The 22,905-nt window shown below is 36.0% G+C and overlaps 1 protein-coding gene across 4 annotated transcripts in view; it reads left to right on the top strand.

Annotated features, from left to right (window-relative positions):
• Positions 1–22,905, top strand: part of Slc4a10 (solute carrier family 4 member 10) — a 267,507-nt gene that overhangs the window by 37,048 nt on the left and 207,554 nt on the right. The gene's annotated exons all lie outside the window — the stretch shown is intronic.

The following is a 22,905-nucleotide window of genomic DNA, read 5'->3' as shown; positions in this document are numbered from 1 at the left end:
TACATTCCCAGCCCCCTTAGTCTAATTTTTTACATTATTTACTTGCTATAACTATAGAAAACTATGTAATATAATTGCTTCTATTGAAAGATAATTTTTATCAATAAAACTAAATTATTGAATTGATTGGCTATTTATGTGCACCGAAGTATGTTCATAATAGTGACTATGTGTTTTTGTGTTAGTTTTTGAAGCATTAGTAAATAGTTTAAGAAGCTGAGGCAACACTACTGTTTAACATTTTCACTTTAAGTTAATTAACATATTACAATTAAAATTTGAAATATATTCTTAGAAAAAAATCTTGTATGAAATTTAACATGCAACTTCTTTTCAAAATTGAAGAAAGTATTTCTGTAAGCATAACCACAGACGTGTAATTGAGGTCATCCTGTGAAAGAAGAGACCATTCCAAGAATAGCAGCAGATTTTGATAAAGGTTATCATGGTAATTCCTTAGAATGAATAATTTTCCCCCTTGGAATTGATGATGAATTAGTTATGCACTTTTACTTTTTAAAGGAGGTTATTTAAAATATATCATAATATAAATATGTTATTGGATTAAATATATAGTATTTTCAGGCTTATAGATCTGAGAGCTGTACAGTGTAATAATGATGGGGTAGAAGGTTGATGCTTGAGCTTACCGATTGACATAGAGTCATATATATTTCTTTTTTTCCGCCAGTCCTGGGGCTTGGACTCAGGGCCTGAGCACTGTCCCTGGCTTCTTTTTGCTCAAGGCTAACACTCTGGCACTTGAGCTACAGTGCCACTTCTGGCCATTTTCTGTATATGTGGTGCTGAGAAATCGAACCCAGGGCCTCATGTATATGAGGCAGGCACTCTTGCCACTAGGCCATATCCCCAGATCCATAGAGTCATTTTTAACAGAACCAGCTGTGGTATTCTGGATCACTAACTTCCTGTGACACTTAAGTTCTACTCTTAGGTGGGATCATTTTGTTTCTGTGGTGAAATTCTTTGTGTAGTGGCGATGATTTTTTTCTAAGGAGAAAAAATAGGAAGAAAAACAAGACAGGTAAAATAATGTTGATTAAAAGGATGTCTAAATATTAGGTTCACCATTCATGTTAAGCTCCCAGGATTTAAGAGCTGAAAAAAATAGGAGGAGATACCTTGGACTACAGGACTGTCAAAAAAGGACAAAATCTTAACATGTTTTGTAGCTGGAAAAAAAGCACTTATTTTTCAAGAATAAGCTCCATTTTGTACAAGGAAATGTAACACTGAACCAGAACAATTAGCATGTGTGATTTCAGTGGTAATATCTGAGGTATCTACTGAACCAGCACAGTTAACATGTGTGATTTCAGTGGTAATATCTGAGGTATCTCGATGAAACTATAAAGAGACCAGAGGCCAATTTTCAATAAAGCTTATGTTAGTGTGTCTTGACAACATGTGCTCTAATTACAATTCAGGTATCTTTTTGGTGGAAAACCCTTAATATAGTTTTCTTTCTTTTTATAACCAACAACTTTTTTATAAATTATTTTTCAATAATAGATCTTAATTTTCCAGAGAATAAATATTCAGAGTAATATATATATATATATATTTAAAGAAACCTTAATACATGTTAAGCTTCAAGAATTAGAAGCCTCCCTAAACTTCATCTTTTATATGTTTCTTCATTTCAAGTTAAATTCTTTAAAAACATGAAGGCAGGGAAGGCTACATTGCTCAGAGTAGAGCACTTGCCAAGTATGAATGTGGCTCTGGGTTCCACCCCTAATGTCCTATACATTAGGGCAAAAATATTCAAAGTTTTGAGGCTATTTACTGGAACTATGGGAAAGAAAAAAACTTTAAAAGTGGTGATAATTTTGAATCCTAACCAGCTAAGGGTATAATGGTAAATAACAGATGCTAATAATAAGTTATACTGAATAAAAGATTCCTTTGCGGGAACCCTACAGTCTAAGTTTGGTACATCATAAGGATGGATTTAAGTGTGCAAACTTTCTTCTTCAAATCTTAATATAGTTTTTATAAAGCTGTCTCTTAATAAGATATTATATTTTTCTAAATGGAACTATTTGTAAGTTTTTTTTAATTTGTTTTTGGTCTTTCTCTCATGTGAATATACATATCCTCAGGTTTGTAAAATTTTCATGTTAAAAACCCCAAGGTAATAAAACAAAGACAACCATCATATATTTGTGATAAAGAACAATCCAAATTGAGATAATCTGTATTACCCATGGAGAAATTGTTAACAATAAAATATTAACAATGAAAGTAACAAAAATAAAAATGAAACGTTAACAAAATTAAACTAGTCTATAATTTTCCTATGACAGAATATTGTATCAAAGACAATTTAGAAGCTTTGAAATGGTATCTGCTTTGTTAGAGTACCAAATCTTCGGTATGTGTTTCCTTTTGTCACCTGGGGCAATTTTTCCAACACGTAGCACATACGATTTTTTTCCTTTGGTTTGGAATAATCAGCTTTTCCTTGTGCTCATTAAGTGGGAAAAACTGCAGCCAAGGTATTAGCACAAAGCAAGGTATTAACAGTGCCCAATCTCTACCAAATACCGAGTTCTTTTGTCTATTACCTAATTAACATACTTTAATGAGTTCACCAAGTTTAATGAATACTTCATGTAAAACTCAGCACTTTACCTCCTCCATTAATCTGACACCTGATGTAACAGATCTGGCTAGATGTTATGAATAATTTATGAGCTAGTATTTCTCAGATAACAAATAATAAAGGCATGAAACATTTAATGTGGAAAGAGTTAAAGATTTGCTACGTATTTACTTTCCACCAATTTATTGAAATGTGTATTCTAGTTAATAATAGCCTGAAAGAAACCATATAATTATTATAAATATATTTCTGTTCATGCTAATGATTTTAAAGTATGAACCATTTAATAGAAAATTCACTGCTTTAAAGTAATATTTCATAAGTAGAATTGCTTACTTTAACACTATTGGGTTGTTCAGTTTTAAGATGTGAAGAATAATACATTAAAATATTTGAATTTCTGAACTGTTGAAGTTGGAAAACATATTCATAAAGATATTAGTAACTTTTTAATATTATACTGATAAGTGTAGCTAGTAATTTTTGTGTTCATGTCAATGTAGACATTTCTGTTGCCACTGTATTTGAAAATAGGGTAGAATTTTAAGCATTTGTCTTAAGGTAATAATTTAGTGTTTGAACCAATTTTTCTCATTTTCTTTATTTGCTCTGAAAAAGGGGGAATATGGTAAGTTAATGTCATGATGTATTTTTTTTCTTTATTTTCTTTTTTAAAATTTATTTATTTATTAAACAAAATTTTTTTTTGACAAGGTGTTGTGCAAAAGGGGTACAGTTACATAGTAGGGCAGTCTGTACATTTCTTGTGTTATCTTATATCGCGTTTTTCTTTCCCTTCCCTAGGTCAGGTAGACATATTTCCAATACACAATGTACCAAGAAGATATACAGTAGCCACGTGGCCTACGCCAAAGAAAATTCGCCTAGGTCTTTAAATGTAATGTCTATAATAGACAGTATGTCGACAATAGTCTTATATGAACGAACATACATAGCTTTTGAGCTATTGTGATCCACTGAGAGGTCAATTTTTTTTTTTTTTTTTTTTTGGCCAGTCCTGGGCCTTGGACTCAGGGCCTGAGCACTGTCCCTGGCTTCTTCCCGCTCAAGGCTAGCACTCTGCCACCTGAGCCACAGCGCCCCTTCTGGCCGTTTTCCATATATGTGGTGCTGGGGAATTGAACCTAGGGCCTCGTGTATCCGAGGCAGGCACTCTTGCCACTAGGCTATATCCCCAGCCCGAGAGGTCAATTTTTGACCTTTATATGTTGAGTAGTTGTTTGGTTTTAGTTACATAATGTAGGGTCGCTGACCCAAACCTGTGGGAAATACCATTTGATACAAGGTGTTTGGTTTCACAGACCGTGTAGTTGTTTGGTTTTAGTTACCCAACCCTTTGGGAAATACCATTTGACAAGAGGTTTTTGGTTTCACAGACCTGGTCTCTACTGTCTCCCCATCACCCCATCTTAACAGTCATATATCAGGGAGATCATGCCCCTTTGTTTTCTGTGTTCTAGGCTTGTCTCGCTCAACATTATTTGTTCCAGTTCTGACCATTTCCCTGCGAATAACACTATTTCACCATTCCTAATCGCTATGTAGTATTCCATTGTGTATAGGTACCATATTTTTTGGATCCATTCATCTGTGGAGGGGCTTCTGGGTTGTTTCCATATTTTGGCTATTGTGAATTGTGCAGCAATAAACATGGAAGTGCAAATGTCTCTTTGATATCTTGATACCTGCTGTTCAGTATAGATGCCTAGAAGTGGAATGGCTGGGTCATAGGGTAGGTCTATATTGAGCTTTTTGAGAAACCTCCATACTGTTCTCCAAAGTGGTTGTACTAATTTGCACTCCCACCAACAATGGAAAAGGGTTCTGTTATGATGTATTTTTAGCAAATATTAGAAAAATAAGCAGATATTATTATTGTGTTTTAGCTTTTTTTTGGTCAGTTGTTAGGCCTGAAATCAGGCTTTTGAGGCTATCCCTGAGCTTTTTCACTTGAAGCTTGTGCTCTACCACTTTGAGCCACAGCTCCACTTCTGGTTTTCTGGTTTTTAGTTGGAGGTAAGAGTTTCATGGACTTTCCCACCTGGACTGGCTTTGAACCACAATCCTCAGATGTCAGCCTCTTGACTAGCTAGGATTACAGGTGAGAGCCACCAGTGCCTGGCCTTTTAGATTCCTTTTTAGATACTGGTGAAACAGAGATAGAAAGCGATACCTTTGACCTCTAGGGGCTTAGATTTTTAATTAGTAACTGTAGTTAAGTATAGTAAGACCTATTAAGTGGGTTATAAGGTATAAATGCTTAATGCCTAAAGATTCTCAACAAAGCAAGCTTTGATTTAACATTCCACAACTTGGACTAAGAAGATACTTTGACATTTTTACTTATCATTTTAGCCATATGTCCAGTATCTTTAATCATAAGGTCATGTTGGAAACTTCTGGTCAAATTAGTTTTCTTTGTTCTATTTTCTTATGTACACACAATGTACTTAGATTGTAGTTGCCCTTATTCCCTGTCTGTTTGCCCTCCTCTGAGTCATTACTTACCTCTTTTACTTTAATGTAGATAATTTTTGTGCCAGTCCTCATAATAATGTTACCTTGAGAAAGTATCTTTATGGACTGAATACACATATGTGGCATATTCATATATGTGCACACACATATTCAAGTAATACTGCCTTTACTCAAACTATTTTTTTTTTCTGTTTCTAGGGCTTTAACTCAGGGCCTGGACAATGTCCCTGAGATTTTGGGGTTTGGTTTTTTTTTGCCAGTCCTGGGCCTTGAACTCAGGGCCTGAGCACTGTCCTTGGCTTCTTTTTGCTCAAGGCTAGCACTCTGCCACTTGAGCCACAGTGCCATTTCTGGCCATTTTCTATATATGTGGTGCTGGAGAATCAAACCCAGGGCTTCATATATATGAGGCAAGCACTCTTGCCACTAGGCCATCTTCCCGGCCCTGTTCCTGAGATTTTGAACTCAGGGTTAGCTCTCTACCAATTAAGCCACAGCTCCACTTCCGGATTTTTGTTGTTCATTGGATGTCAGAGTCTTATGGACTTTTCTGCCTGGGCTGATTTTTATGACGATCTTCGGATCTCAGTCTCCTGTTGTTAGGATTATAAGCCTGAGCCACTGATGCCTGGCTTACTTAAACTAATTTTGCTTTTCTTTTGAACTTTTCTTTCAGGTCTACCATGTATTGTTTTAACTGTGGTAGAAGATTTTTGTGCTTTTAGGAGGGATTTAGCTTTTTTAGATAAACAAAATTCTCCAGACAAAAATTATCAAATAAAGTAGCTAAACAGAGTAAAATCTTTCTTATCATTAAAGAAAAACACCTTTTGTTGTGCACTGATGATACCATGAATCTAGTTTTCTTTTATACCTGTAAATGGACTCCAAAGTTAGTTGGAAGAAGTATTATTGGAATTTGCACTTAGAGTAGCAATATATGCTTCTATAATATGAATTTTATAGTTGTTGCATACTTGTAGGCCAGCAAATAATTTTGGCTCCAAAACTTGATCATGGCACAAAGGAATAGGAGACGGAACCAAGAAAGTTTAGCTTGGAGAGGAGAGAATTAAGGAGAGATCTGTATTGTACTTGTTATTATCTGGAGATCTTTCATGGAAGAGACTCAGTTTTACTCCATGTGTTGAAAGAAAAAAGCAAAGAAATAAAACAACAAAAACTAACTGGGCACTGGAGACTAACATTTGTAATTATAGCTATTCAGGAGGCTGAGATCAGAGGTTCATAATTCGAAGCTAGTTGATGTAAGAAATTCCTTGAGGCTCTTGCCTCCAATTAACTGCCAGAAAAGCCAGAAGTAGAGCTGTGGCTCAAGTAGTAGAGTGCTAGCCTTGAGCACAAAAGCTAAAAGCTCAGGGACAGCACCTAAGCCCTGAGTTCAAGCCAGAAGAGCTCTCTCTCTCTCTCTCTCTTTATGTTTCTCTTTGTCTCTCTGTCTCCATCTCCACTTCGTCTCTCTCTTGCACACGCACACACACACACACACACAAGAAAGTGCAAAACTTGAGCCAGAGAGTGTATAATACCGAGAAAGTTTATTCCCAAATGGAATACACAGGATATTATTTAATGAATTACTCTTCTCTAGTGGCTCTCCAGCAGAGCACATGGTCACTTTTTGATCACATCAAGAAGAGAATTCAAATATTAACTTGTAATTTATGACATCTGAAGATGTTTTCCTCTTCCAAATATTTTTTACTAGTGTATGAAGCCCATAACTTGATTTACACATAGTTGAATGGTCTTATCTTGGAATATATTCAGGTTATGACATCATCTGCTGGAATGTATTATTGGATTTTTATTCCCAGAGGATATGGATATGTACAACTATTTTTTTTATGTAGAGGACTCTGTTACAGAAGATTTCTAAATGTATTAATTTATCCTCACCATAATTCTCTTATTTTGGTTTGTGCAGTGGACACAAGATTTCATTGTTTCCCTTTCAATTTATTTTCACTTTAGATGTTCTACAAGGTGCCTTAATTCATCATCATTAACTGTGTGCGTATGTCATACTAGCAAATTCTAGCTTTTCATACTTACTTTAATTATTTTGTGTAGAAGGCCTTTGCCCTCTTTTAAAAGAATTAGTTTATATTTTTTCACATTGAGGTTTGCCTTCTTTCAGTATTTGTGGCTAACATTAGCTTTGAATATCATTTGAAAGGCTTGACACTTGCTGTATGACTATGAAATAATTCCCAGTTTACGAAATGAAACTATTTATTTTTAGTTTACTAGGTTGACTATTTTTTATTTTTTATGAAGAAACAAGCTGCATTCAATGTTTTTCTTTCTAAGATGGGATTATGAGATCACAATGGATTTGTTGCCTTTGTAGACAAACATTCTTATTCAAGAACTTTGAAAAGTTACTTGGTTTGTTTCATTCACTTTAGGTTTTGTAGGTACACATACAATACATATTAAAGTTTTCTTAGTCTGCTTCTTTTCAACTCTAACCAGATTATTTGGGTCATTAAATGTGCCACAGTTACTTTAGGAGCAATTAATTTAACATATAGATCCTCTCACATACAATGCTAATGTGAGTAACAGTTGGACTTAGAAATCACAGTATAAGCTACCACTTGTCATGCTAGCTATTAAGGATGCTGAGGTCTGAGGATCTCAGTTTAAAGTCATTCTGGGCAGGACCATCTGTGCAATTTTTATCTCCAATTACCCCCCCTCCCCCCCCACCAAATGTGGTAAGTGGAGCTGTGGTTCAAGTGGTAGAGTGTGGTTCAAGTGGTCTTGAGCAAAAAAATCTTATGGAGAGAGCACAAGCCCTGACTTCCGGTTCTAGGACACAAACACACACACACACACACACACACACATGCACACACACACACACATCCCACTAAAGTATGATGGGTAATGTTTTGAAATATTAAGTTGGTAATAAATGTCATATAAGCCTAGGGCATGCATGGTTGGTAATTTAACAAGTTCAACACCAAAAAGTAGATCTTAAAAGGGCTAGGGTGGGATCACAAGGAAAAAGGTAGATGAAGAGGAGAAGATGGGGAGGGGAGAATGCAGTAAAGACTTCGAGGGCAGAGGTGGGTAGAGGAGAAATTGTGAGAATGTTGAAAGGGGTGACATGGTTAAGATGTCTTGGAGCCACAAATGGCTTTGTTAAGTGGCAACTTCTTTGTACAATTACTCAAAAGACAATAATTTAAAAAAAGGAATATAAGGAAAAAGTATGACTATCATTACTCATTTAGAGTAGGCTGAGAAGTTATATCACTTTTATTTTTATTCTAATACAAATCATAATTTAGATGAGTAATCCAGGCCTTTAGAGACTTGGTAAAATGTTAATTCTCATTATGGATCAAAAGATGAGGAAAAGTACGACCTCATTTTCAGGATTAGATTTAAGTCAAATGATTTGTGTTAAGCCCTCGTTCCATCTCTCTCTCTCTACCTCTCTCCCCCCCCCCCCGTGTGTGTGTGTGTGTGTGTGTGTGTGTGTGTGTGTGTGTGTGTGTATGGTGCTACTAGAGTTTTGAACTAAGAGCTTCGTGATTGCTAGCAGGCACTTTACCACTTGAGTCATACCCTTAGCCTTCTTTTGCTTTCATTATTTTTCAGGTAAATTTGTTCAGTTCTTTCCCCCAGGCCTCAGACTAAGATCCTCCTTCCTTTGGCCTCATAGGACTGCACCAGCACTCCTGATTGAAACAGGAGCCCAATAACTTTTGCCAGGGCTTTCCTCTACCATATTCCTGATTGTTTCCCCATGAATTTTCTGGATTATCCTCCTGAGCTACCATATTCACCTGTGTATTTCTTGCTGTCTGTTCTCAAAATATACATTTTTATAATAACTATACCTACTTGTGCTGTGGTGAAGATTCAAGGACTGAGTTAATATAAAGTGCCCATAGAAATACCTGGAACACAGTAATAAATACTATAGTCAATATTATTTTAGTTTCTAGGGTCTTTCTAAGTATCTAGTTTTCTGAGAAAGGGGCTACTATTAGAACTTTCTTTCCTTTCCTTTCCTTTTGCTTCTTTTCTAGGGAAGAATTTATGAGCATTTATTGTTTGAGTGTAACAGGGAGAAATGTTCTTAATTCTTGTTCATTATGTATGAAAAATCTATTAGTCTAGAAAGTACCATGTTTTGAGTGGTTCTGCCATTCTATAAAGAGTGTGTCAAGGATATATAATCCTGGGTCCCACTACTCTTTCTATTATTTCTGTCTCTATTCCTTCTGCTCTTAGCTAGGTTTAATCATATGTTAACATATTTACTCCCTTAATAACATTGTTTCCAGATAATAGCTCAGACCACAAGATTAACTTTATCTGGAAATGTTTTAGTAGTTTTGTCCAACCTGATTTCTCTTCAGTTTTGCAAAAAAAAAAACCCAAAAAACAAAAAACAAAAAACAAAAAAACAAATCAACTTATTTCTTGTGGCCACCTCTGCTCATGTAATTCCTTTTTCTTGGAGGTAGTATTTTTTAAGCTACCAAATAAAATTTCCCAAGCATCAGGCATGAACTTGACTTCTCTTTAAAGCTTTCTCAGACAACTGAAAGCATAAAATGCCTCTTCCTGCTCTGAGATCCTTTTGCAGTAGTGCAATCACATCTATTCTCCTCATTGAGTGTCTATTGAATTCAAGAATGTTTTAATACTTATTTGTATCATTCTCCCAGAATCTGGTGCACATATGCAACTATATACACACATATGTAAATATGAGTGTATCATCAAGACATACCCCTAGATTCCTATAAGAGTGATAACAGGGCAAGGTGGCAACTTCTAGATGTAACAGTCATGAAAGTGGGACTCTGATGGATGACATTGAGGCCCTTATAAAAGAACTCGAGAGAGTGAATTTATTCCCTCTTGATCTTTCTTCCAGTGAAGACAGAGTATTCTTCATTTCTAGAGGATGCAACCACAAAGTGCCATAATAGAAGCACAGAGATCAGGCCTTCATCAGCCATTGAACCTTCTAGAAACTTGGTCTTGTATTTCTTAGCTTTTAGAACTGTGAGAAATGAACATATACATTTATAAATTGCCCAGTCTACAATATTTTGTTACAGCAGCACTAGAATACCAAAACAATCAGTTGTTTTGATTTGTCAACACAGTAACAGTTCTTTAATATTTCAGTGTTAAATATAATGTAAATTCAGAAATTGTGTGAAAATAATTCAATTATGCTAAATCCTTTCTTGGCATTCCAGACTATAAGGAATTTATAGTCATAGTCATAGTGCTAGATACTAGGGGACATATGGATAGTTAAAAATTATCTCTGATCTCAATGAATTTGCAGTTGAGTAGGGGAAAATTCTATAAGTCAAAGCTCAGAGTAAGACAGGTTTGTTAGGAATGGACAGATAGCACTGTGTTTTTATTTTTGGGGGGCATCTTAGAAAATACTTCATCAGGAAATAGCATTGGAGCTGAATTTGACTATTGAGAGGACTGTGGGAAAGAGGGAATAAGAACATGTAAGCTGTTCCTATAGGAACGAAGGACACATGGCAACACTGGGAGGTGCGGCTGGCCAGAACAGTTCAGAGCCAGCTCAATAAAGAAACAATGGCTGTGACTAGCCTAAACTGAGAGCCCAATAGTTATGCCCTTATGAATGCAAAAGATGATGCTTAGTGAAATGAACTCCATGTTATAGAAACAACTGTTATATCACTGTTGTAATTACTTTCAACATGCCATGTAAAACCATAGCTTCTATTGTTGATGATCCTCTTGTATCCCCTTCCTGTGGTTGTACCCACACTATCACTGTACCTTATCTGAGTATACTGGAAACTGTATATACTGGTATTAGAACTAGGGAAGTGAAAGGGCCTATCAAAATCGAGAGACAAAGGATAAAAAGACAAACGACTCCAAAAGCAATACTTGCAAAACCATTTGGTGTAAACCAACTGAACAACTCATGGGGGGAGAGGAGGGAGGGAGGGGGGGAATGATGGAGGAGGTAACAAACAGGACAAGAAATGTACCCAAGGCCTAACGTATGAAACTGTAACCTCTTAATACATCACTTTGACAATAAATAAGAAAACATTTTTTTTTAAAAGACACAATGGTTTTAAAGAAGTAAAGTCATATGGGCCAAGCTGTTTGAGGACAATGGCTCTGGTTAACTTTTTCAAAGATGAAATAATAATTGAATAATTTGAAAACCAAACTTTCTACCTTGTATATTTTTAGAAACTTGAGAAATATCCAAAGAATGCCTTTCAATCTGTAATGCTTTTTAATTTTCAAAATTAACACCAATAAGTTGTATAGAAAAGATTAGTTTAACTTGTACATGTAGACATAAAAATGTTTCTTGAATGTACTCAACTCCACTCTCAGTCTCCCACATTTCTTTGTCTTTCACAAACCAAAGCCAGTAAGTAGGCTTGGTTCTTTGACTTCACATCAAGTATTTGGAGACTAGCCACTCTCCTTCACTTACCCATTAATACTTCCTCTTCTCACTAGCATCCCTTCCTCACATAGGACATGTTTCAACTTCCTAACACCCGATTTTTATTAAAGTACATGTTAATTGTTCAAAGAGGCTTCACCCCAGTGCTTCATGCTTACACATGCTATACTATCACCAGATTGAAACCCATTTACTAAACTTTCTAATACATAATAAAGCGACAAAGTACTTCCCACTTTTTTTTCAAATTAGAGACCAAAGTGTTTCTATTTGACCATTATTTTCTTTGCTTACTGATTTTCTGCCATAGGTTTTAGAGACAACAGAAACATTGAAATGTTTTCTACAGTAATATTTAGCTTCTGCAAATAGATTTTTGTCCTGTAAGATATCAACAAGAAATCAAAAGCATATAAAAAAACAATGCACAAATCAGAAAAGTACATCATAGATATTAACTGCATTTTCCAAATTATTGATCCAAGTCAGGAATATATCTCAATGCTAAATTACACCAACACGAGTATCTAATGTTATACTTCTTTAAGTATGAAGAATGCTATGAATAAATTTTTATATATTTTATTCATTTAATTAAAGTTACTTTGGGTATTTTTAAATGTGTGTTCAGAGGAACAAGGTAAAAAGAACAGACTTTGAATAGTGCAGTTCTGGAAATGAGGACAGTTATTTTAGCTCATCAAATAAAGGTCAACCCATTCTGGGACTGTCTGAAGCCAATGCATCTATCATGTGAGTATGTGACAGCAATGTTATTTGACTGCAGACTGGCCAAAACTAGGGGCTAGGAATTACACACACACACACACACACACACACACACACACACACACACACACGTAATATACATATGTGTATAATATTACATGTACATTGTATATAATATTATATTTATGTATATATATATATATTAGTATAGGATTACTTCATCAGGAGTAACTGGTTACTCCTGATTAAGTAGTTCAATAGTTAAGAATGGATTTAGCAGCCTGGAGTTAGCTACAGTGATGCTGGGTGATTGTTGGAGGAATCTGAGGCTTTAACTATTGTCCTTCTCTACCATATTATGTGACACTGAGATGTTAGTTTACTAGACTCTAAAACACATCACATGACACATTGCCTTAATTCCTGTTCATGACAGTTTTGCAGGAATACCTGGCAAACTAATAATAATGATTCCCAATATGAATGTTGTTTTTGTTCTGGAAATCAAATTTAGGTACTGTACAACTAAGCTGCTTATCTAGCCTGGAAATGGAGGTAGTATTTTTTAAATAAGAAAGATTAGCGTTGATTTTGAATTAATAACTAGGAGAGGAGAAAATTAAATATTTTTTCAAAATTCTATAAAAGATGCAACTTGGTAAGATTTTTCTAGTAGTCTGCTTAGCAGACTAAATCAGCAACAACATACCATTACATCTGTATTACCTTCAATATCATATAAAATTTAGGGATTGTCCAGGTGCTGGTGGCTGATGTCTATAATTCTATATACTCAAGAGACTGACAATGGAGGAACAGGGCTCAAAGTCAACATGGGCAGGAAAGTCAGTGAGACTCTATTTCCAACTAGCCAACAGAAAGCCAGAAGTTGAACTGTGGCCCAAGTGGTAGAGCACAAAAGAATTGAGCACAAAAGTTCAGAGATAGTGTCCAGGCCCCAAGTTCAAACCCCAGGACCCGCACAAAAATAATTTTTAAAATTGCCTTGAAACATATGAATCTTGTGTATAAGTCTATTCAATAGGAGTAAAAATTTTAAAATGAGGGTTAGATGTTAGTATCTTCACAGGGTTTTGAAAAAATTAAATCAATGTTTAAAAATAGGTGTCTCCATATAATGGCTATATTTATTGTCAGCTGAAATGACAAAAACATGACTGGACTATCATTAGTTAGGAAATTCACTAAGTACCTCCCGAGGTGGTGGTGTGGGTCTAGGTATGGCTTTCAAATGTGAAACTCAGATTTGTTATTCCTAGATGTAGACCTTTAGAAAAAGATCTTCCTTTAAAAAAACTCAGTGTTTTCATCTGTAAAACAGGATAAACATTTCTATTTCACAGAACTGTGAAGATTATTAATACATTTCAAATGATGCTTGGAAGGTCCCAAGTGACAAACATATTGTGGTATATATTTAATAGATGGTAATGATTATAATTATTTCTATTGCTGATATACATTGTGATAGGCTTAATATAAATATCTTTCTGCATGAAACAAATGAGTGCTCATCATTCTCAAATAATAACATGTCTAATGAAAGGGAAGATACCTTGTTGTTCACCTAAAATTTTATCACAATATTTTAATTTTTATTATATGGTGAAAAATAGATGACATTTATATTTACTGTGACTCAAAGAATATCACCTCCCCCTCTCTACAACTGTGTAAGTACTTTTGATGAATATCTACTTGATACAAATTATTGTGTGTCTCAAGGATATATCAGTATGTAAGTCAAAATGATTCTTGCTACCAAGGAGGTCACAGTCTATCTGTTAGCTCTTTATGTCTGAAAGATAGACATAAAGAATGAAGGGGGCTAACTTTTTCAAGTTCATTTGAACACTAAAAAAAAAAAGCCAAACAAAACACCTTTAAGGATGACATTTCTCCACATGGGCAAGCATCTGGTACTTGTTTCTCTTTCCAAGCTCTTGCAACTTAATGGGACTTTTTATTAAACTCCTTAACCCAGCAGACCTATCCCATTTCAATGATCTTAAGAAAATAAAACCACTTCAAAATTAGAGCCATGAAGTTGCAATCTAGCCAGCTCACCAGGGCTGTAATTAATTTTTTGTGACAGTGGCCTGCAAGGCCAGAGCTTGCATTATGTCCTGAGGAGGCAGCTCTGACTGGACCACTGACTTAATTGTGCCTTTGAGGCCTTCTTCAAACCTCATAGTTTTATCTCCCACTCTATTTTTGTGTTTCATTTTCCAAGGATGCTGCTACAGATGGCCTTCTTCATGGTGCTTTTCTTTGTGCCCACAGTGTCTGAGTGGTTTAGGGGGCTCCAAGTGTTATTTTGCACAGGAATGAATGCCACCCAAGGATTCTAAGGATCCAGGCATTGCCCTGGTAGTTGTTTTCCATGCTGTATTTTATTTCCCCCAAGAACCAAATAATCAGCTGCGTTGCTGTTCATTTCAGCTTTTGTTTTGGAAGATAGTTATAGAATGCTTTAAGCTAAAATATAAAAATAGAGATACTGTATAGGAATTTGTGCAACATTCCTTTGTTTTCTTGGTGGTGGTCATATCAGTGTTCCGAACTCAGGGAGGATCTTGAGTTTTTTTTAGGCAAGTTCTCCACCACTGGAGCCATGTTTCCAGGCTGATTGTAATCTTCCTACTTGCTTTACAAGTATCTATGATAACAATATGGACCACTACTCCTGGCTTTTTTAAGGTGTTGCTAATGTTTTTTTGTAACTTGCCTCAAGCCACAATCCTATTTCCATCTCTCATGGAGTTGCAATTGTTGGCAAGAATCACAGAGCCCTGTCCATGAAACCTCTCAACCTTCTTGGGGTTCTTTTCAAATAATAGGACCTGACTAGATCTTTTATATGCTTCTTTTAAATGCCAAATAACTTTGAATGTTAAACTTCTTTGTTTTGCGGTATGGGGTTTGAACTCCTGACCTTGCACATGCTATGCAAAATTTCTTCCATTTGAGCCACTCTTCCAGCCCCCTTTTTCCTTTGTTATTCTGAAGGTAAGGTTTGTCTTTAAGAATAAACTGGACTATGTTATGACTCTCCTATTTGTGCTTCTCTCTGTTGCTAGGATGATAAGTATGCACCACTGTGCCCAGCCATTGTGCTTCCCCTGTAGTTTGGGATGACAAGTCCTGGCTACGTGTCCTAGTGTCCTACTGTGTTAGTTAGGGTGGAAGCTCATGAACTTTATTGTGCTTAGGCTGGCCTCCAACCCCAATCCCTTGATCCCTTCCTTCCAATTATTAGGAGTCCTCCTCCTCCTCCTCCTCCTCCTCCTCCTCCTCCTCCTCCTCCTCCTCCTCCTCCTCCTCCTCCTCCTCCCCCCTCCTCCCCCCTCCTCCCCCCTCCTCCCCCCTCCTCCCCCCTCCTCCCCCCTCCTCCCCCCTCCTCCCCCCTCCTCCCCCCTCCTCCCCCCTCCTCCCCCCTCCTCCCCCCTCCTCCCCCCTCCTCCCCCTTCCTCCCCCTTCCTCCCCCTTCCTCCCCCTTCCTCCCCCTTCCTCCCCCTTCCTCCCCCTTCCTCCCCCTTCCTCCCCCTTCCTCCCCCTTCCTCCCCCTTCCTCCCCCTTCTTCCCCCTTCTTCCCCCTTCCTCCCCCTTCCTCCCCCTCCTCCTCATTATTATTTTGGTGCTTGGCTGGGTCCAAATCCCAATGTAGTGACTTCCCTTCCAAGCAGCTGGGACTTTAGGCTTGAGCCACCACATCCAACTAGAAACCCTGTATTTCCAAAATTACCTTTACTTTTAAATGATTTCAAAATTTTATTTAAATTGAAAATAACATGTAAATAGAAAAGTTACTTTTATTAGTAATTCACACAAAGCATGTCATGTACACACTATGTATTTAAAAATTATGATAAGCATCATATATTTTAGCTTTACTCTTCTATGGTAGCTTTATATTTTTCTGTCACAAGTATTTGAAGCCCTCAACCAAAACCTACTTTCTCTTATGAAATTTTATTCAAAATCAGAATTCTGATTTTAGCCAAGCAGGTTGGGTTAAACCAGACTAGAACTCAAAAGACCAGAATCTATGGATAAGTCTGGAAGATTCCATGAACCAATTGAAATTGTAGCAACAATAATTAGTGATGTGTCCTGCATACTTACATAGGCAGAGAACTCCCATCAAATTATCAGACAAACATATCATTTTTTAAAAATTAAGAACTGCATTTTAATTAGGATTTTTGGCCAAAATTTTTTCTTTTAGTGATTCTTCAGATGGTGGCACATGACTGTAATCACTGCTACACAGGAGGTGGGAGAAGGAGGATCATGATCTTTACCTAATCCCAGCAAAAGTATGAGAATCTATCTGCAAAATAAGCTAAAGGGAAAAGGATGGGGTGCATAGACCAAATGGTGGAAAGTTTGCCTGGCAATCACATTGCCTTTACAATAATAATAGGTCAAGGTAGATAGGGACCAGATTATGTCCTTTCTGAAAAGACTATTGTCACAAACCATGAAACGGATGCTGAAATACCATTTAAAATGATTCAGTCTTTCATTGCCTTTTCCATGATCTTTTGTTGGTATTTATATACTCTTTCTCATTTATCTTCCTTACTTCATACCTCACGTCTTATGGCATATTTAGATGTGGTAGTGTTTGGTTATCTTTGCTATCTACAAAACTCATTTTGTATCCAACCCAATTCTTTATTTCATTATTAATTTGTGTTTTGAAACTATCTCAATCCCAGAGGGAAAAAAGCATGAATAATATAGAGAATGCTTTATCATAATATACCATTTAATAATTTAATTTAGCATACATTAACTTATCAGTTATACCAAGAGGTTCCATTACATCATCATAGATGCAAACAATGTTACCAATAAAATTCTCTATTATAATTTTCCTTTAACATCCTTCCCTTTGTCTCATTTCAAACACTGTTTAGTGGGTCTCTTTACACTACCTTATTTTAGGTCTACGTAAAATATGTGATACTGGGCTTTTAAGTTTGCTCAACATAATTATTTTATATTGATTATATTTCCATCTATTTTTGGGCAAAGAACATAATTTCATTCATTTTACAACTTATTCTTCTTTATGGACAAATAATACTCCAATACAAATACATATGACACATGTAGATAGGCACACATATATTTAGATGAATATTATATACACATGTATACATATATAATATATATACACATATATACATATCCCAAACACATTATACACACACACACACACACACACACACACACACACACACACACACAATATCTTGTTTAATTAATTATTGGGTACATAGGCTGAGGCTGGTTCTAAAGCTTGGTTTATACAACCAGTGCTGCAATAAACATGTTGTGCTAAGGTCTTGGAAAGTGTATGTTGATTTATACTCTTTTGTATATGTGCCCAAGAGTGGTATGGCAGGATAAGAATATAGGTATATTTTTAGTTTTTGATGAGCATCCCTACTGATTTCCATAAAGTGGTTCCCCTTGTTTATATTCCTACCACCAGTGTGTGTAAGGATCCTATATTTTGCATCCTTGACAGCATGTATTGTTCTATTCCTTGAAGACAGCCATTCTGATTGGGATGAGATAGAATCTCAGTTGACACCAATTTTATAACTCTTTTACAAATTAAGTGGAATTGTTTATTCGGAGACTATGAACTACTTAAGAATTATTTTGACATTAAAAAAGACTGCTCCTCCAATTGGGAGAGTTTAATATTTTTATAGATGTTGAAAAATATTATTATTAGAAATTGACCTTAATTTAAAATTTATGAGATAACTGGTAACTCAAGTTGCTTCACAGAAAATATTCGAGTAAGTTTGTGTTGGGGTTCTAGACCCCCTCTCCCCGTTTCTCCCGGGGAGATGCCCAAATCCCAAACTATGAAAGAAACTCAGCCTTACCCCTTCCGCTGGCAGAAGGAGTAAAGCGTATCTTTGTGGACTTTGCTAAGCTGAGGAGAAATGCCGAAATCCCCCTCCCCATCTGTCCCCCTCACGTGTCCAGAGCCGACACAGAAAAGAAATTCCAGAGAGTTGGTCTGGATGGTCCACCGGCCTCATTAGTTCAGAAGGAGGGCAGAAGAATTTACTATGGTGATGAAGGCGGGAAGGAGAGGGACTTGGGGTGACTAGCTGGAAGTTAGCGATTGGCTGAGCTGGGCTGCCCATCAGGTGATGTCATGAAACTTCCTCTATGGGTGGAGACCCCAGCCCTTCAAGAGCTGGGTCTCTGGGGGCTCCGCCGCCATGATGGCACGCACGTGTTTGCCCCCCCCCCCAGGGGCGGGGAGTGGCTAGCTTTTTACACTGCCCCAGGGCTGGGGGAAGGGCAGCATGAATCCCCAATAAGTTTGGAAACACAGTATGTCATTTTTTTAGTAATATTTGTTAGTCTACATAAATGATAAATTTGGGGCTGTATTATGGTGGTCTAGGGAAAATACTATGTACTGAGCTGTTAAAGATTGTGAGGATCTACAGGCATAGTTTAATTTTATTTCTTTCATCACATGATTTTAAAATATCTGTTAATTTTTGATGAGGCTAGTATTCTGTAAAAACTACGAAAATGGATTTAACCAGATAGGTTATTCTTGATCCCACATTGGTAAAAGGCTGGGCAGATTATTTCCTAAGGACCTCTGAGTTTCTAGTCAAGTGTTATTAAGTAACACTTATCATCTTGTTATGTATGAATTACTATCTTAATTTTGTGCATTCATTATCTGATTTGATGCTTACAATAAATTACATGATATGACCAGTTATTGTCTTTATTTTATATTCCAGAAAGCTACATAGGTGACTTGACCAATGGCATAGCTGGCAAGTGACCTAATCAGAAATAAGCCTGGATAATGACAATCTTGTACATGAAATTTTCTGTTCCCGAGTCTCCAATTCTTAATTATTACTTACAGAGAGTTCATAGATTCAGGGAAGGTAGGAGGCAATAATATGTTTGGTAGGTTAGTAAGGAAGTTAGGAAATAATATGTTCCTACCTTTTCTCACTTGCCCAGTTATGGGAGTCTTTCAGTTTCCAAAGGCTTAGATTGGAGACCATTTTGGCCCATTATTTGGCCTACTTTTTCACACATCTCATCATCCTGATTTTTATTTTTTTCACTATGAATTTTAAAATATTAATTCTAGTCTGGAGCAACTCTCCTCACAACTTGAATTCTTTTGAGGTCCCAAATCTATCCTAATCTGGATGATTGGTGCAAGTGATGGATGTAGGGAAAGAGATGAGAAAAAGTACAAAAAAGAAAGAAAATCATTGCATTTGAGCTCTGCATGCTTCTGCATTTCTACTGTGATATGAAGAAGGCACTTTGAAAGCTTTTTTATTCTTTCTTTTTTTAGACAGGAATTTTTTTGCACACAAAGCTGGATGCCCACAATCTATAAACAACTTTAAATCAATCCAGAAAAAATTTTATATTCATACAAAAATAATGAAGGACATTTTTTAGTAATTTTATGTTGTTATACACACAATAAAATAAATTGCTTATATATTCAATAAGTAGATGTGCAGATATATGTGTATATACACACATACACACATATGTGTAGTTACTATTTTTTTCCAATATACAACTTTTTATCACCACAGCTATGCGTCCAAGTTCCTTCTTGGTCAATGCTATCTGACATCCACTAGTAGCCCTTACTTCCTCAGAGGGATTAAAACCTAAGACCCATAATACCATAAACAAGGAGGAATTTAGACATGTATATTTTAATTTGTTTTAAATAATTGGTTGTTTTAAATAATATTATTTAAGTAGTGTCTTAATAACATTGACATGAAATATTTTCAAGTATTTATTCTTAGCTTCTTGTATTCAGTATGCTCAAATACTTAGCATAAAATAAGAAATACGTTTTAACTTAATGGAGCATGCAGTGTCTTTTTAAGGAAATATTTACTAACAATTGCCAAGTATTTAGTAGTGCTCAGTGATGGGAAGGATTAAGAAAGTGAAAGTAGAAGTCTAGTCTTTGGTGTCAATAATGTTATAGTTTATTTGGGAAGTAAAAACAATTTCTAGAAAATGAACAATCTTAGCTGGGAATGTAAAGTGGCACTGGCCTAACATGCACAAGGCCCAGTGATCAGTCACCAGCTCTGGAAAAAAGGAAAAGAACATGGACAGTCTAAGTGATATGATGATATGTAGGAACTGAATCATATGCTAGTAGCATTGAAACAAAATATTGTTACTGGTGTCCCTCAGTTAATATGTAAGGCATTATTAAGCTTTATTTAAAAAAAATTACTGTGGTATCAAATCTGCTTTCTAAATCTGTGAGTGTCTTTGGTTTTCCTATTACAATTACAGGTCAACATTTCTTTCTCTGTATAGTATTTAAAGTTGCCTTCTCAACAGTCTCTCTGCCTTCATTTCTAATCATCTTTTATTCTTTTTAAAATCATAATGGTATTTGTAAAAGTTATGTCTCATAACTTTTATTCTCCTATTTAAGTTCTTCAACTCAGACCTTAACATAATCTAGCTCACAGGTATATATTTAATTATTGTCCACCTCATCTTGTGTTTCATTTTTCTGGCCCACCATGATATTTCTTATCTTTTGTACTTGGAGTTTCCCTTTGTGCTTCTCTGTCTTAAAGACTTTGATAGAGGTGCACTTCTTCCAGCAAGTTCTTTCTGATCTGCCATGGCTGTCTGGTTCACATGCTTTTTTCTGGGTTTTCACAGAACTCTATATGCATCCTACTGACAGAGTACTGTAGTTGTGGGTTATTTTCTCTACTCGACTATGCTTTTAAGGGTTAGAATGTCTGTCATTTATACTTACTAGAAAGTAAACATGTAGATGTGTTACAATGACAACTGTCTTTTCCTAGATGTATAAAATTTTAATCAACTGTATGGGATAAAGTATTTCTAAGAAATAGGACATTTAACAGAAGCATACTGATTGGAATTATATCATGTGTACAGGGAGTAGGAGTGAGAAATGAAGGGAAGTTGTATGGATACTGCCTCCTTTGTTAGAAATACTTGCCTAGAGAGGATAATTTATATTAAAGAATACAGGAGTAAAGACTGAAAAGACAGGATAAATACAGATTACTCTCAGGAAGACCTTAAGAGTTTGATAGAGAAGTGTAGGCTAGATATGCAAGGAAATAGGGAGTTGTAAGTTTTTGAATAAGACAGAAATGTGCTGAAAACAAGTTTTAAGTAATGGTATCTTATTTATCAGTTAATTAAGATTTAAATGGAAAAATACATTATATTTTTGTGGTATGCAATGTGATATTTTGACATATGCATGCATCATGAAATGACTAAGGATTATTGTTATTATTGTATATGTGTGCTGGTAACAGGGCCCAAGTGTTCTTCTTTAGCTTTTCCATTCAAGGCTGGTGGTCTATCACCTAAGTAAAACTTCCACTTTCAACTTTCTGCTGATTAATTGGAGATAAGAGTCTCACAGAATTTTCTTTCTTTCTTTCTTTCTTTCTTTCTTTCTTTCTTTCTTTCTTTCTTTCTTTCTTTCTTTCTTTCTTTCTTTCTTTTTTTTTTGCCAGTCCTGGGCCTTGGACTCAGGGCCTGAGTGCTGTCCCTGGCTTCCTTTTGCTCAAGGCTAGCACTCTGCCATTTGAGCCACAGTGCCACTTCTGGTCATTTTCTATATATGTGGTGCTGGGGAATCAAACCCAGGGCTTCATTTATACGAGGCAAGCACTCTTGCCACTAGGCCATATTACCAGCCCTCTCACAGAATTTTCTGCCCAGGCTGGCTTTGAACCATGATCCCCTAAATTCAGCCTCCTTAATAGATTTACATGCATGAACCACCAGTAGCTGGCTTTAAGGAATACTTTTTAAGAGCAATCAATGGAGTAGATTTTGGACACTAGAGCCAGGGAAATAAAGTAGAAGGCTTTCATAGAAACCAAAGTGAGAGGATGATACTTTAGAAAATAGTAATTGCAGCTCAGATTTCCAATAAGTAATAGATATAAGTAATAATTTAAAGGAAAAATTAATATAAAGGATTAAAAGACCAGTCTTAAGTTTTTATTTACTCACCGGCCTGAAGTTTTTGCCTTATCAAATTGCAGCATTGTTTTTTCTTTATCCGGACTATAAATTATTGCCACTTATTTTAAATCCTTGTTATTACTTACTTTCCTTTAATCCATTTATAACTATCAGAAACAATCCAACAGACTCACAGGCTTCCTTTTTCTGCACTTGGCTCCAGCATTCATTCTCGTGACTCATTTAATTCCTCACTGTCAGAACTTCACATCACTGTTAGATTTAGTCATGTGGCATTAGTCCACTAGCTTCAGGGACTCAAAATTTTGAAGCCAGAGAGGAACATGTTATATATGTATTATATAATTTATATAATTTTTATTGTGAAAGTGATGTACAGAGGGGTTACAGTTACATAAGTTAGGTAGTGAATATATTTCCTTTTGAACAGTCACCCCCTCCTTCATTCTCTCCCAGTTTTCTGCCTACCGACTTAATC

This window comes from Perognathus longimembris, chromosome 4 (genome assembly GCF_023159225.1).
Source record: "Perognathus longimembris pacificus isolate PPM17 chromosome 4, ASM2315922v1, whole genome shotgun sequence".
Lineage (NCBI taxonomy): Eukaryota > Metazoa > Chordata > Mammalia > Rodentia > Heteromyidae > Perognathus > Perognathus longimembris.
The sequence above is the reverse complement of the archived record's forward strand: the minus strand, read 5'-3'. Positions and strand labels throughout refer to the sequence as shown.